Source organism: Tympanuchus pallidicinctus, unplaced genomic scaffold (assembly GCF_026119805.1).
Source record: "Tympanuchus pallidicinctus isolate F22 unplaced genomic scaffold, pur_lepc_1.0 scaffold12, whole genome shotgun sequence".
NCBI classification, from domain to species: domain Eukaryota; kingdom Metazoa; phylum Chordata; class Aves; order Galliformes; family Phasianidae; genus Tympanuchus; species Tympanuchus pallidicinctus.
In genome coordinates, this window is record NW_026294637.1 from 1927582 (window position 1) to 1941146 (window position 13565).

General features: G+C 39.5%; 1 protein-coding gene across 1 annotated transcript in view; it reads left to right on the forward strand.

The window, feature by feature from the left end:
- The first annotated feature begins 7489 nt into the window (after positions 1-7489).
- MEGF11 (multiple EGF like domains 11) overlaps positions 7490-13565 on the forward strand; it is a 263692-nt gene continuing 257616 nt past the window's right edge. Inside the window, exon 1 of the mRNA XM_052672468.1 lies at positions 7490-7588. The gene's annotated coding sequence lies outside the window, so the exon portion shown is untranslated. The remainder of the gene's footprint in view (positions 7589-13565) is intronic.

Sequence of the window (13565 nt, forward strand, 5' to 3'; positions counted from 1 at the left end):
GAGCGAGGCTGGCTGCAGCTGAGAGGAGGCTCTGAGAGACGCAGGAGCGAACTAAGGGGGAAGGAGCTGAAGAGAAGTTGGGAGAGAGTGTAAGAAGCAGGGCTGAAGCCGAGGGCAAGCCGTGAGGGGCTGGTGCCGAGTGAGAGCTCAGGAGAAGGGTTTCCACAGCCCTGCGCCGAGCCGAAGCAGAGCCCCGGGTTGTGCTGCTCGGTGACGGGGGATGGATTCCCTTTCAATGGTGGAAAACGGAGAGATTTAGGAGGGGCAGTGGAGAAAATGCTGGAGAAGTGTCTGGAATGCCCGTGGAAGGTGAGAGAGAAGGGTCTGCTCTCTAAGAACGCAGTGCGTGGGGAGAGGCGGTCGTAGCGAAGATAGATTTGGTGTTCTATCATTTGTTTGTAGGCAATTACAAAGGGCAGAAATGTGTTTTGTATCGGAGGCTCTGGAAGGCTGGACAAGGCCCGCAGAAGCGGCGGCTGCATTGTTGCGCCTGCCTCGCAGCCTTGCATAGCGGCACGCGCCCGTCTGCACGGCCGTTCCCCGTTCCCTGCTGGGTCCCGCCGCGAGCCGCCTCAGCTCCGCTCCTCGCTGCGTCCGCTTTTATGGCGCCCCCTGCCGGCGCTCGCTGGGCGGTGAGGCGGAGCTCTGTTCGTAGAGGGGAGGCGAACGCAATGAGAGATCAGTTTTTCTCGAGATCAAATAGGAAAGCGGAGGAAGGTTGTGGCACCCAACGCAGTGTTTGTGGTCCCCAGTCGGTGTGCCGTAAATAAGACTGTAATGCTGCTGGTATGATACCGGGGGATGATTTTAGCAATAAAAATTCATCAATACATTCTTAGAAATGCCTTCATTGTAACCTCGCTTGAACGTGGTGCAGACTCTGCAGTAGTTGTCCTTATGAGGAAAAAAGACTGGGAAAAAGCTAAGGCGGCATGTCGCTGTATGTCCCTGTTTATTCCACTTGCTTCTATTTCGCATATCTTGTAAAATGCGTATCTCCAGTAACTAATATTTCTAAGTAACCAGTTGGTGCCAGTAAATGTAAGTACCATCTGCAAGGAACTGGTTTGTAGAAGCCAAGTTCTCAGCAAGTGAGGAGGAGGAAGTGTTAAAACTTGGTGAGAGACGACTGAAGTGTGGTCTTGGTTGGTAGTCTAGATTATTTTAGATGTATTATGTAAGCAAGATGTGAGAGGAAAGGAGAAATGGAGACCAAAATGATGGAGCTCTTGTTCAGTAGGAACAAATATAGAATAACCTGTGGTGACACGAAGGGGATGAGAAAGAACATTTGGGAAAAAAATATATAGAATTCAGTTTGAAACTCAGCGGCTGCTCCCTGCTGTGGAACAGTGAAGAGCCCAGATCAGCATGCCTGTATTGTGTCATTCTGTGACTGCAATAAAAGGAAAGTTAATTAATCGGAAGTGACTGAGATCGCTGCTCTAATTTGTTCACTGTTTTACAGAAAAAAAAATGCAAGACCTTTGGAGTAAGTTCATGTGCTGCTGGTAGTGCTGAGGAGCTGCATGCTGATTTCTAATATCCTAGTTAGACGATCTTTCAAATTCTCAGTTGCCCTTCCTGCCTTGGTGTGCAACCTCTTAGGCATCAAAGTCTGTGTAAGGTTGACTCATGGAAGGTGTAGGACTGGTTGCGCTCCATCTAACAATTGAGTTTGTCCTAGTAAGATCAGAGACAAACTTTTTGCTCGTCTAGTAATTGCCTTTATACATGACAGAAAGTTTGTGCAGAGAAGGAAAACCAGCAGTATAACAGGAACATCATTAATTGTTTTAAAGTAGAAGTTGCTGATGTGATCTAGGTATCTGAATTAGAAGATCTCAACAAACTGTAAAGAATGAAGGTGGAATGCAGCACAACTGCATGCCTTTGAAACATAGCTCTCTTCATATGATTTTCCTTTCAGTGGTTGAGAAACATGACACGGCAGACCCGACTGAAAGAAACCAGTATAAATATTTCTTTCTTTTCATACAGTATACCTTACTTCATACAGTGCTCCTTTGGAGAACGCCAGTAAGTCTTGGGAAAGCTTTTGCTTTGTGAGTGAGAGAAGTCTCTTCAAAGTTCAATTACATGTTTGTTCTTACCTATGTTGGGAAGGGTGAGCCTCTGAGGAGGTTTCCCTCTGCTTGGAAAAACATGTCAGGAGATGCAGTGCAGAATTTCAATGCAGTACCTTTAGATAGAAGTTGCTCCGTTTTCAGTGAAGCAGCATTTCAGATCAGTGGAAAATACCGGATTTTGGCTCAGGTTTCCCAAGATTGAAGTATGACTCATCTGACAAATAGCTGACAACAATATGACCTCAGAACTAATTTTGAACACAAAAGTAAAGCAGTGCATTATATAGGTTATTATTCATCTCTATGTGGAAATGGAGCGCGCACTAGGCAAGGACAAGTATTCAAATACAGGCGTGATGTGTTGACAGTGTAATGTAATGCCATTTTGGCTGCTTACCAGTATTTGTCAGTTGGGGTCACACAGATAAACCTTTGATATACCTTACTTTTGTCCTGACAAAGCAATTGCTGGGTTTTCTTACAAAAGGATTCATTCCTCAGGTGCCTAAAACCTGTTGTGATGTGATGCAGCTTCCCCTGTTTTTCTGTGTTATGAGCTGGGCTGCCAGGCAAGTTGGGCCACATCAGCCAAGTCTGTATTTACATTTAAGTTGGTGACAGAACAGTGTGTAAAAATGTGTATAGCAAATTATCCTGTGGTCACCTACTCTGTTCTATGAGTAGACAGCCTAAAGAAACGGTAAAGCAACAAAACTGAGATCAGAGTATTGGAGTCCAGGATTCATGCAATGCTGGAATCAACAGAACTCTGTAATATTTTCTTAAGGAAAGGATATTTTGATATGTTTTCTTCTCCACGAGCTCCATCACTGGAGTGATCGAAGGTGAAAGGTTTGATTGTCTTACAGCATATCTTTGAAGCTGCTTCTCCTATTCTTAAAGCAATTTTGAAGCAATGGGCAGTTCAGTATCTGCTTCTAATTCATACGAAGCTGAATAAATGACTGTCTTTTCTCTTAGAGATTCCTTCTCCTAGATGGCTGGTTCAGGAAAAGCCAAATAATGTAAAAATAGTACCCAAATCTGGAAAGGTCTGGGATTAACATGCTGATCCTTGCCCTTGTAAAGTGTGAAATACAGTCCTCACCCAGCTGTGTGCTGGATATCAGCTCTGATTGCCTTGTTAAAGGTTAGTCTCCTTCCTGCTCGGCTGCAGAGAAGTGCCGATAAGAGAAGCTGACAATCCTTTTTTGAATGAAAGACCACGTAAAGCAAAGATCAGTATCCATGGCTCTTATGTATGTGGTTGTACTTCTGAGGAAAAATTCTGTGCCTTCATTTGTTAGAAAACATATAAAACCTCCTTCCATTTGTTAGCAGAAGTGATATAGTGTGCATAAATGTCATAGGTGAAGGCCCAAGAATGTTACTGCATTCAGTCAGTTGACGCTGAATCTCGGCTTAATGGATGTAGCACGTATTCTGGGTCAGCAATGTCCAGCATTGGAAATGTCTTTCTGCTTAAAGGAGCTGTACTGAGTCTGATTGTGTTTGTTATTGGAAAAAAATGACTTTGCCTGTAGTCTGAATTTACTGATTTTCTTCATTAGGTATTTGTAAAACTGGAAAGTTTTCTCCTGTCAAGTTTCTCTACCTCTAACGGTGTGATGCTGTCACCTGATGACCTCTTTTGCTTTCTCTTTGATAAGTTATGAAAGTCAAACTCTTTGTTTTTTTGTGTTTTACAGCTCTTTAGTCTTTTATTATTTTATTTCTGTTGAGATTTATTGCTGTTGCTGAAAATCCCCACTGTGTTCTGTATACTGGAATTGGGTTTGGCATCGTGGCCCGAATCAAATACTATGTAACAGTCAAGTTACTTGTTCTCCAGTACATCTTAGAATTAGACGAACTCACTTGTGTTAGCGCTGTCCTGAGGGAACTGGTTAAACTGCTTGTCTATCCTTACCCTAACGTATCTTTTGAAGAGCCAGTATTTCCTAGTCAGGGCTCCTGCTGTGTAAGCATGCTTCACATCTTTTGCAGCTGGAAGCTTAAAATATAACTTTGTGTGTATCTAAATATCTGGCTTGCCGGGACTCAGCCTGTGAAATGAGCCAGGCCAGTGGTCTGCCCTGTGCCTGAGGTGCCATGTGAACAACAAAAATCTGCAGAAGGAATTCCCACCGTTACTCTGGTAGGAAATCTGAAATTAGTATTTAATTCTAAGATCTATTAGTTAAACTTTCTTGCTCAATTTAATACATCCCGTGCTGCTTTGCAACTTTCAAAAAAGCAGTGCTGACAAATTGCTGGTTTTCAGGAAATTCTTGGCAGAATTCTTGTTATAGTGGCAATATTGCTTTTATCCCCAAATCCCGTACTCTCGTTGAAGAAAGATATCAAGACAGTTAAACAAGGTCTATTTTCTGTAATCCCGAGCCAACTAGCATTAATTGTATCACCCTCCTTTAATTATTTTTGCTGAATCTCTTATAAATTGGACTTTATTTTATGTTGCCTAGGATTTCTCTTTGACTGACAAGCTTATAATTACCTGGATTATTTCATTTATCCTCTACAATTATTTTACATGTCATCGCAAAGAACATAAGACGCTAATTTTCTTCCCCTCTCTTTCTCTTTCTCCTCTCTTGTGATTTGCTTTTCTCGTGCATCAATTGTTAGGATTCAGATTTTCTCAGTGGATTTCTTTATGGTCCACCTTACATTTAAGTTTTCAATACCGCTTATCACCACTGGGAGACACTATTAAACTGATTTGCAGTTGAAATGCAACTCACTTCCATTACTGCGTCTGATGGGCTAAAATCAGCCTTTCTGTACTGTGAACAAACTGCTTTGAGTTGCTTGTAACGTAACTAGACAGATTTCTTCTCCAAAATAAACTGGAAACTGAGGCTGTTCTGAAATAAATTAAAAAGCAACAGCAATGAAAAACCACCAGCAGCCAACTTGTCCTGCGGATCTCTGCAGTTGTGGCAGGAGGATGGAACTTGGTGTTTACAACTACCAGAAGCATAAAAACGATTTGTCAGAATTCCTCACTCTTACTATGGTGTACTTTTGATTTTCCTCCCACCACCCTTTTCTTCTTTGGATGCAGTTCAAAAACTTATTACATCACTGCATTGCAAAGCTGTATGTTGTTTCATTTCACTTTCTGTACTTTAATTTGTTCATTCCACATATTTGCTGATGCAAGATTTTAAATATTAAAGGCAAAAAGCCTTTGTACTAGCACCGATTGAATGTTGAACTGTAGCTGATTAAAGAGCTTTCATTTATTTGTAGATTATGATCAACACTTGGTGGATTCTAATCTTTCTGTTTTCATAAAATATGTTTGTATTTGTTGTGTTACGAGTTGCTGAGATAAGTTAGATCAAAGAAGGAGTTCGCCAGATCAGTCTTGGCATCAAAATGCATTTGAGTTGGTTGGAAGCTTCACGGTGAAGTGGTGCCTGAGGTGTCCCAGCCTCTGCAGCTACTCTACGTGCAGGTCAAAGGATGGTCTCAGGTAGGGATGGAAAGGCCTGGCAGGTCGCCTTTGTCCACCCACTATCAAACTGGAATCTTTCCCTCCTAGCTCAAGCTTGGGGTCAGTGCTGCAGGACATAATGCTCTGAGGTTCATTTACTGTGCTGTAGAAAACAGAGTTGTAAGGGTGACTTTTTTTTTTTTTTTTTTTTTTTTTTTTTTCCCCCCTAGCTTTCAAAATCAAGGAAATTTCTGGGTGATTAATTTCCTCATAGATTCCTATTGTGAGAAATTGAACAGGCTTTCATTTGACCTGTGGGGAAGTCTGCTGTTAAAATTTGCTGTACAAATGGGATATAAAAGCTTTTCCTTGAGATCTCGGAGACATATGTTGGAATTAAAGGAAAATGCATCATAGTGCATTTTTGGTGTTCAGCTGTGCATGTAAGGTGCTTGATGTTTTACTCACCAAAAGCATAAGGGTTTTGCTTTTTTTAATAGCCACAACGACTCGATGTGTTGGAATGCCACAGTGCCCATCAGGCCTGGGCAGAGAACAGTCTAAACTTTGAAAGAATATATAATTCTTTTCAGAGAAGGAAAAAAAAAAAGCAGAATTCCAAAATGCATGGCTTTGTCGTAATTAGTATCAAGATCTAATTCTTAGCCAGAAAAGAATTAAAGTATATCTTGTAGTGTATAGCAGTGCTTTAAATGATGCTGCCTAGTTTTGTATGTAATGTTATTCTGTTTCCTAACTGTATGAGTGTGAAAACTGACCAGCAACGAGTATCTTGAATTTAGTGTAAAATTCATAAAGTGACATGCATCTTGCTTACCAATTGAGGTTTTCATTTGGCAAATGTTCAAGCTTACAATGTGTTTTTCATGATTATTACCTTATTAAAGCTCATTTGCTATTCATGGAAAGTGAGCACAAAAGGGATGTGAATAGTCAAAAGAAATCCATTTAAAAATTCAAATGAATATCCAAGGGAAATGGACTGCAGTATTTGCCCAACTCTACTGGGTATACACTGCTTGTGAATGTCTTATTAGCAGATGCCTTTGTCATTGTCCTCAAGGCTTTCATCACGAATGTTAGATAGTTCTGTTATGACTTCATACTGCAGTTATGCAAAATTCATTCTTGAAATTGCTAAAATGGTTCTTTTAGAGTGATGCTACGTGAGAATGTTTGCTGTGTTTTTCAAATTCATTAAAAAGGCACATTTGTTGTGATACTGGCTACTGAGTTTCAATGTGGTGTAAAGGAGTTGAAGAAATTCACATCATCATCCTTTGCTAAAAGCTGAGAGGTTCCTTCCAGTGTCTTTCCTCATATCCTCCAACACTGTGGTTATCCTTGTAACTACTGCTGTGGAAATACATAATGCTTAGCTGGTGGTGGGAAGAGTCTGGATCATCAACTGTGAGAGTGCGATTATTTTCTGGATATGTTGATTATGTTCTACTTTCACTGAGCTCCTGCCTGCTAAGTGGCACCTACTTCTTTGCAGTCTCTTACAGGACTATGATATGTGTTTTAGCTGTGTCATCATTCCATTATTTCATGCTGGACTGTTGTGTGAGCAACTGCATAGTTTCTAGAGGTAGATAACCGAAAAATAATTTACAGCATCATTCAGCTCAAGGTTTTTGAGATGCATTTAGTCATGCAACTTAAGGTCAAAGGCTGGTGCTTTTCAGAAAAGTCTTGCTGCTTAGCCAAGTTTATAACTGCTTGAACTGAGGCAGAGAAGTTCACGTGATTTCCAGGGGACAAATGCCAACTGAGTAGCTCAGCTAGGATTTGAGCCAAAGATTCATTCTCTTGCTTCATCACCTTTGGCTGTAAATAGTGGACTTTTTTCTGGTTTATGGAGATTTTAGGCAGGTAGCATTATGTCCCATAATATTTTTTCCTCTTTTTTCTAGTCCTGATTCCACATGAATGTAATGTGTGCTGTTGAGGAGATGCAGAGCATGGCTGTGAAGAGATGTCCCCACTGTTGGACTCACAAGTGCAGCTACAGGTAAGAGAAAATTTCTCTGATGAGGTAAATGGAAGGCAAAGGAGCAAACCCAATTCTGTGACAGAATGGTTCCAGTTCTGTGTTTAGAAGCAGGTAACATGAATGCTCTTATAGGTGCAACAACTTACACCTTTGGAAGCATGTAAGATGGATGGATGGACAGTGCTGGATTATTTTGATCTATTATTTTTGCTTAGAATTGAGTTCAGCATGCTATTTTCTAGCTCATCTCTTTTTTTTTTTTAATATTTTTTCTTCCTGTCCTGTCTTTTCAGTTCCTTTTTGGAATTTAATATCTCAATATCTCCCCTCAGTGACTTCTGTTCCTTATCTTCTCTTGATCTATTTCTGTTTCTCTGTTAGATTCTGTCCCCTTAAAGCTCCAACTAATGTCTCCCCGTATGTCAAATTTAAAAACAAACAAACAAAAAACCCAACCAACTAGAGATGCAAGGCTGTGAAAGGAACTGGAGAATGTTTGTGTGATTGCAGCAGGCTGACCATTAAAACGACTATATTTCTACAGCATTTCTGATGCTGGGCTTGACAGTTTCATTTCTGAAACTATTTATACTCACAAAAGTCTGTAACAGCATTTTCATTATTTTCTTTTATGATATTTTCCCCATATTTTATCAAGCTAGATTCTTCTGTTCAGGCTTGATTTCAGACAATAGGAGTACAAAGTGGAAAAATCTTTTCTGAAAGCGACTGTAGCTTTTTATCTATCAGAGCATCTTTCTGTGTCCCATCACATTTTTATCTCAGTCTACTTTTCTGCTTCTCTGTTTATTTGATCCAATGTGAAGACATGGAGGGGAGGCTCAGATGAAAGTTTTGTCGGAGGAATGTGTATGCTCATAGCTGAGGAATCTTATTAAAACTGCCTTTCTCATTATTCACCAAAGTTCTCTTGCTGCTCCAGACCCTGCTTCCAGAGAATGCCACCTAACAGCAAAGGCTAACTGTAACTATTGTTGTGAGCTGAAAACACGGAGCAGTTATTTTGCTAAACAGTCATCAGTAAACATCACAGTAGGCAAGGACAGAGAGAATGATCATTTTTATTTTCTTGCTTTTCAAAATACGATGTTGTCCAAACACCTCAGTATGCAATGTTCCATTTTTCTTTCTGTTTCTGAATTTCAACTTAATTGAAAGGAAAAAAGGCACAATTTGGGGTTTTGAAAATGAAACTACAACTAACATTAAATATTCTTAAATGATAACACTGTACTGAATTCTGCATAGAGATTGTGAAACCTCGTGCACTGGAAGTTTGAAAAAACAAGCTACTGGCTGCTTGTGAGTGGTTCAGATGTAACTTGCTCGTTGCTGGAGTAATTTGATCAGTGATGGACAGGCTTACAAGACTAGCAGGCCATTATCATCTCTTCGGATTTTCCTATAGCCCACTAGGCCTCCTTAGCATTGGTGACGAAAGCATAGTAAGGAAAGGACAACTTTTCCATGATTTTGCTGATTATAGCACAGTGATGTCTTTGTTTCTCTTCAACCTTATACTTCAGTGATTCTGTACTGTTGACATAATTCCAGGGCAAATGTAGAATAAATCTGTGACAATATATGGTAGTAACAATTGTCTGAACTACGGCCCTTACTACAGTCTCATTTGCTTGTCTCAGTGAGTCTGCTTGCCCAGGAGGGTCAGCAGGTTGTTTGATTCCTGTTGAGCTAATTGGCAGGGTAACAACCACTGCCTGCCAAGCAAATACCTTTGTTTAATCTGCTGTTTGTGGATAAAAACCACCAATAGACAAAAGAGGCCCTTTTTTAACAAGCTAATTTAGAGCTGGATTAAGATGATTCTTCCTTCAATCCCAAAGTGTCAGTGTTAACTACTCTAGATGTGTACCAATAAGATAGATGTGTACTTTAGATATGTACCCTCTGATCCCTCTCCTTACCTGACCACCCAGCAGTAGAAGGGCACTATTGATTCAACTATAGCATTAGAAGTTTATCAGAACCAGCGAGTTTTACATCCAAAGTTATATACTTATAGGCTGATGCCAATAGTAACAGCACGATTAAACAGAGTACAGAAGAGATGGGGAGCTTCCTGAATTAAGGTGTGCAGGGATTGTTAGCTGATGGTAACTTCCTGCTTCCACAGAAAGGGCACAGGCAAGGCTCAAGGCACTCAGTGCAAAGATTTTTGTCCCCTCTGAGGACAGGGCATCCACAGCCTCTCTGGGCAGCCTGTTCCAGCACCTCACCACTCACCTAGGAAAGAACTTTTGATCAAGTCCTAAAGACTGAGACAAGATTTAAGATGTTCTGACTTTGAAACAAAGGCTCTGGTGCAATTACTTCATTTCCATTATTCTCATTTTAATTGATGTGTGTTATTCATCATGACGATCAGAACATGCTTTACATCACTGTACTATTTCTGATTTGATGATCATGATAAACTTAGTAACCTCTTTCAGTCTGTAAAGTTGCACGTTTCCTTCAGATCCTTCTTTTATCTTTTTAAGTGCTTTTTAAATTTTGAAGGGCAAAATTTATTTGTTTTGGGCAGTTGGAGAGTGCTGGGAGGACATTTAGTTGTTTGTTTGTTTTTTTTAATATAGGAGTTATTTTAGTACTGCTTCATTTTCATTTCTTTCAGAGATTTCTGTATTCTCCATTTGCACACAATGTGACTGTGTGGCATCCTTAGGATTTGCAGGTTTTAACTAGAGTGTATTTATTTTGATTAGAGTTGATGGGATGGAAATGCCACGTGGTTATTAATTTCCTAGTTTTAATTTTGTTACTTAGTCATATCTTACAAAAAATATCTTAGAAATACATTTTTTTCCCCCAAAAAATGGCAAAACAGAGGAATAGGTGCATTGGGGCATGCTGTTGTTTTGTGAATAAATTCCAAACTCTGAAAATGTCCAGTGTAATTTTCGTATTAATGTTAATCAGCACATAGAATGCTATTTCCATATTTGAGGATAGGAAAACAAAACATAAAATAGTCACTGCAGTCAGTCTCAAGGCGGCCTTCTCCCTGTACTGTAAGGCTCTATGCAGGATGGATCTGCTCTGTGGGCTTCTCACCTCTGCATAAAGACACTAACCAAAAATGGCAGAGCAGATCAAAAATCAGGTGCTTCCTTTACGAAGGGCCCAGGTTGAGCCTCTCGAGATGAAGACAGTGCAGCACAGCACTGAGATGTGCAATTGCAGTCAGCAGGGTTTGGGAATAGGAATCAGGACTCCCAGGATTCTTACTGGTCATTGCAGTTGTAGGCAGTTAAATTTCTTCTATTTAGCCTTCATTGTTGCTTACGTTGTTATTATTATTATTATTTTTTTTTTTTAATTTTTTTAGCTTGTGTTTTACTTTTAATATACAAGAATCATATGAAGCTCTTGTCTTGATTACAAATTCTGAGTGTTACCTTTCTTCAAGTAAATGATAGTCATAAAAATAAATACACACATAGAAAAGGAGGGGTACAGTTAAGAGACTGCTTCTACTTGGTGTTCACATTCAACTATTTCCTAAAACTTCAGGGTAAAAATCTACATAGAAATCTATCATGAAGATAAATTCACAACTTCTTTCCACTTGTTTCTTCTTTCTGTAATAAAACGTTTTTCTCACTGAATATGAGACCAGTGAACTTGCAATTTCTTTTGAAAGAAATATAGCAGAGTAATGTGCCTTCCTCTGGATGTTCAAAAAATGCCAGTTGGCATAAAAGTGCATTTCATGCAGTTTTAAGTTCTGTCTTTAATACTGTCACTATTTGGAGACAGCTGTTTGAAGAAAACTGGCTGAGTTCTGAAACAAATTTCCCCCAGCATACGTTGAAGTACATTTAAATAAGGTATAAATTAATATAACATTTATTTCAGTATGCCAGTCACATGAATTTCTATCTATTTCAGCCCTTAGTTTCTCTTTATTACTTGTTTTACTCTTGCTAGCACTTGGAACTCTAGTCAGCCTTCTTCAGAGGGGAGTTTTGTAAGTGAGAGCAGTCTGCAGGGATTTCTGTGTGAAGTAGGATTTTGGGGAACTCGCTGTTAATGTGGGTGCACAAATTGAATCAGTTCTTCAGTTGCTCCTTTTTTCATTTTTTTTTTTTTCTCTCCATGCTTGCTTGTGGCTCTTCCAGCCTTTGCAGAAAGGCCGCTGCTTCATAGCACTCTCCCTTCACCGAGCACCTCTTGCATTATTAACATCAGTGCCAGAAGGTTTCCTCTTTGGTCCAGCCTCAGTTTAAGGAAATGCAGTTGCATAGTCCTTTGAGTCCTTAAGTTCAGTTTAACTCTTTGAATTATCAGACAAACTGAAGGGATTGGCCTTTTCAGCTTCTAACCCAGTTCTACTACATGTTTGGTGACTGCTTGGCAGTGTGCAGATGAGATTCTTCCCGTCCCCTTGGTTCCACCTCACCCAGCAGTAAGGAGGAACGTCCTGCAGACACATGCTAAATATCTATTTGAATTAAATGAATAATTGCTGGAACTGATCTGCATACTTTTGCTAGTATTACCCAGGATTCCTGCTTTCTGTATTTTTTTCACCACGTTTGCTGGGACAATTTAAATGCACCTTCACATTTAAGGGAATGGGCCCGTGGTATTACAGAGGTCTTTGGAAGAACTGAAGCTGTGAGGGATCTCTAAGTTTTTTTTACTCTTCAGACTGAAGTATTTGTTGTATTTCTCTAAATTTGGTAGCTTGCTCAACCATTCTGTCACTGCATTAAGTGAAATGCGAGCTGTAGGAATGCAGAATTACCTTCCTAAATGAGAATAAATTCTTGCAATTATTATTTGGGTAGATCAGGGAAGTCAAACAAAACATGAGCAGAATTGGTTCCACTTAAGGCTGTATTTTCTGTACTGCCTACAACTAATATGTTTGTATCTGATCTGGACACTTTGTATTGGTAGAAGGGAGCCATGCATAAATAAGGCCAACAGTATTATTCAGTATTATTAATGATGTTGTCTACCTTTAGATTCTCAAAAACTAGCAAACTAATAAATTTTACATATTGGAAAAAATCACAGATAAATCAAACAAATATATAAATTCTTTAAGGTATTTAATATGTGTTAAGAGGACAGAATGATGAATTCAATATTGAAAACCAATATCAAGTTTACAATTATGTACCATTTATCATCACTGATTGCACAGACAGCATATTATTGCAGGGAACAGGATGATTCATAAACTAAAACCTGAATGGCTTTATAAAAAACAATTTAAGATTCACCTTACGTCTGAAAAACTTTGTTTTTCTTTTTCAAGCATTGTTTTCAGTAGTAAATTGTACTTTCAGACACAATTTATGCATATTTAATTTCCTGAGCTTTAATATTAAATGTGCAATCATTTTAGAGTGTGGAAAACTGGCTTTTACAAACCATCACTTAATTCCTTGTAGTATTATTTTCTGAGGTCCAATTTCCCTCTTTGGGTAAGAAGAACTTATGGAAAATGTGAGTGGGTAGGAGCTGGTTTTGAACTGGACTTGCAGACAAGCAAGTAAAAGCACTGAAAAGTGTTCTTGAGAGTGATTTGACTTTGAGGAGAAATGGAGCACAAGTAGCAGTTCCTTGCTCAGCACATCTCCTAGGGTAAAATCCTGCCTCCCCAAAAAGCCAATGGCGAAACTGCCAGTGAGTTTGTGGTTTTCTAAAGTCCATTGCCTGTCTGTGCTGAAGGACAAACCTGCTTCCCTGTGTGAAAGAGCTGCACTTTAAAGTCTTCTCATCCCAACTGAGCTCTGGGAGAGAAAAATGAATTCTTTTCTGGTTCACACTTTATCAGCAGAATTATTAAGCAGTTTTCTGTTGCAGAGTCACTCCTGTAGTGCGCTCTTGGTGGTTTCTTCTGTGTTAGGTTATTTTTTTTCCATTTTTTTCTTAGTTTGATGGGAATAACCAAAGATATTATTTCACCAAACTGAGGTTGTGCACCAATAACGGCTGT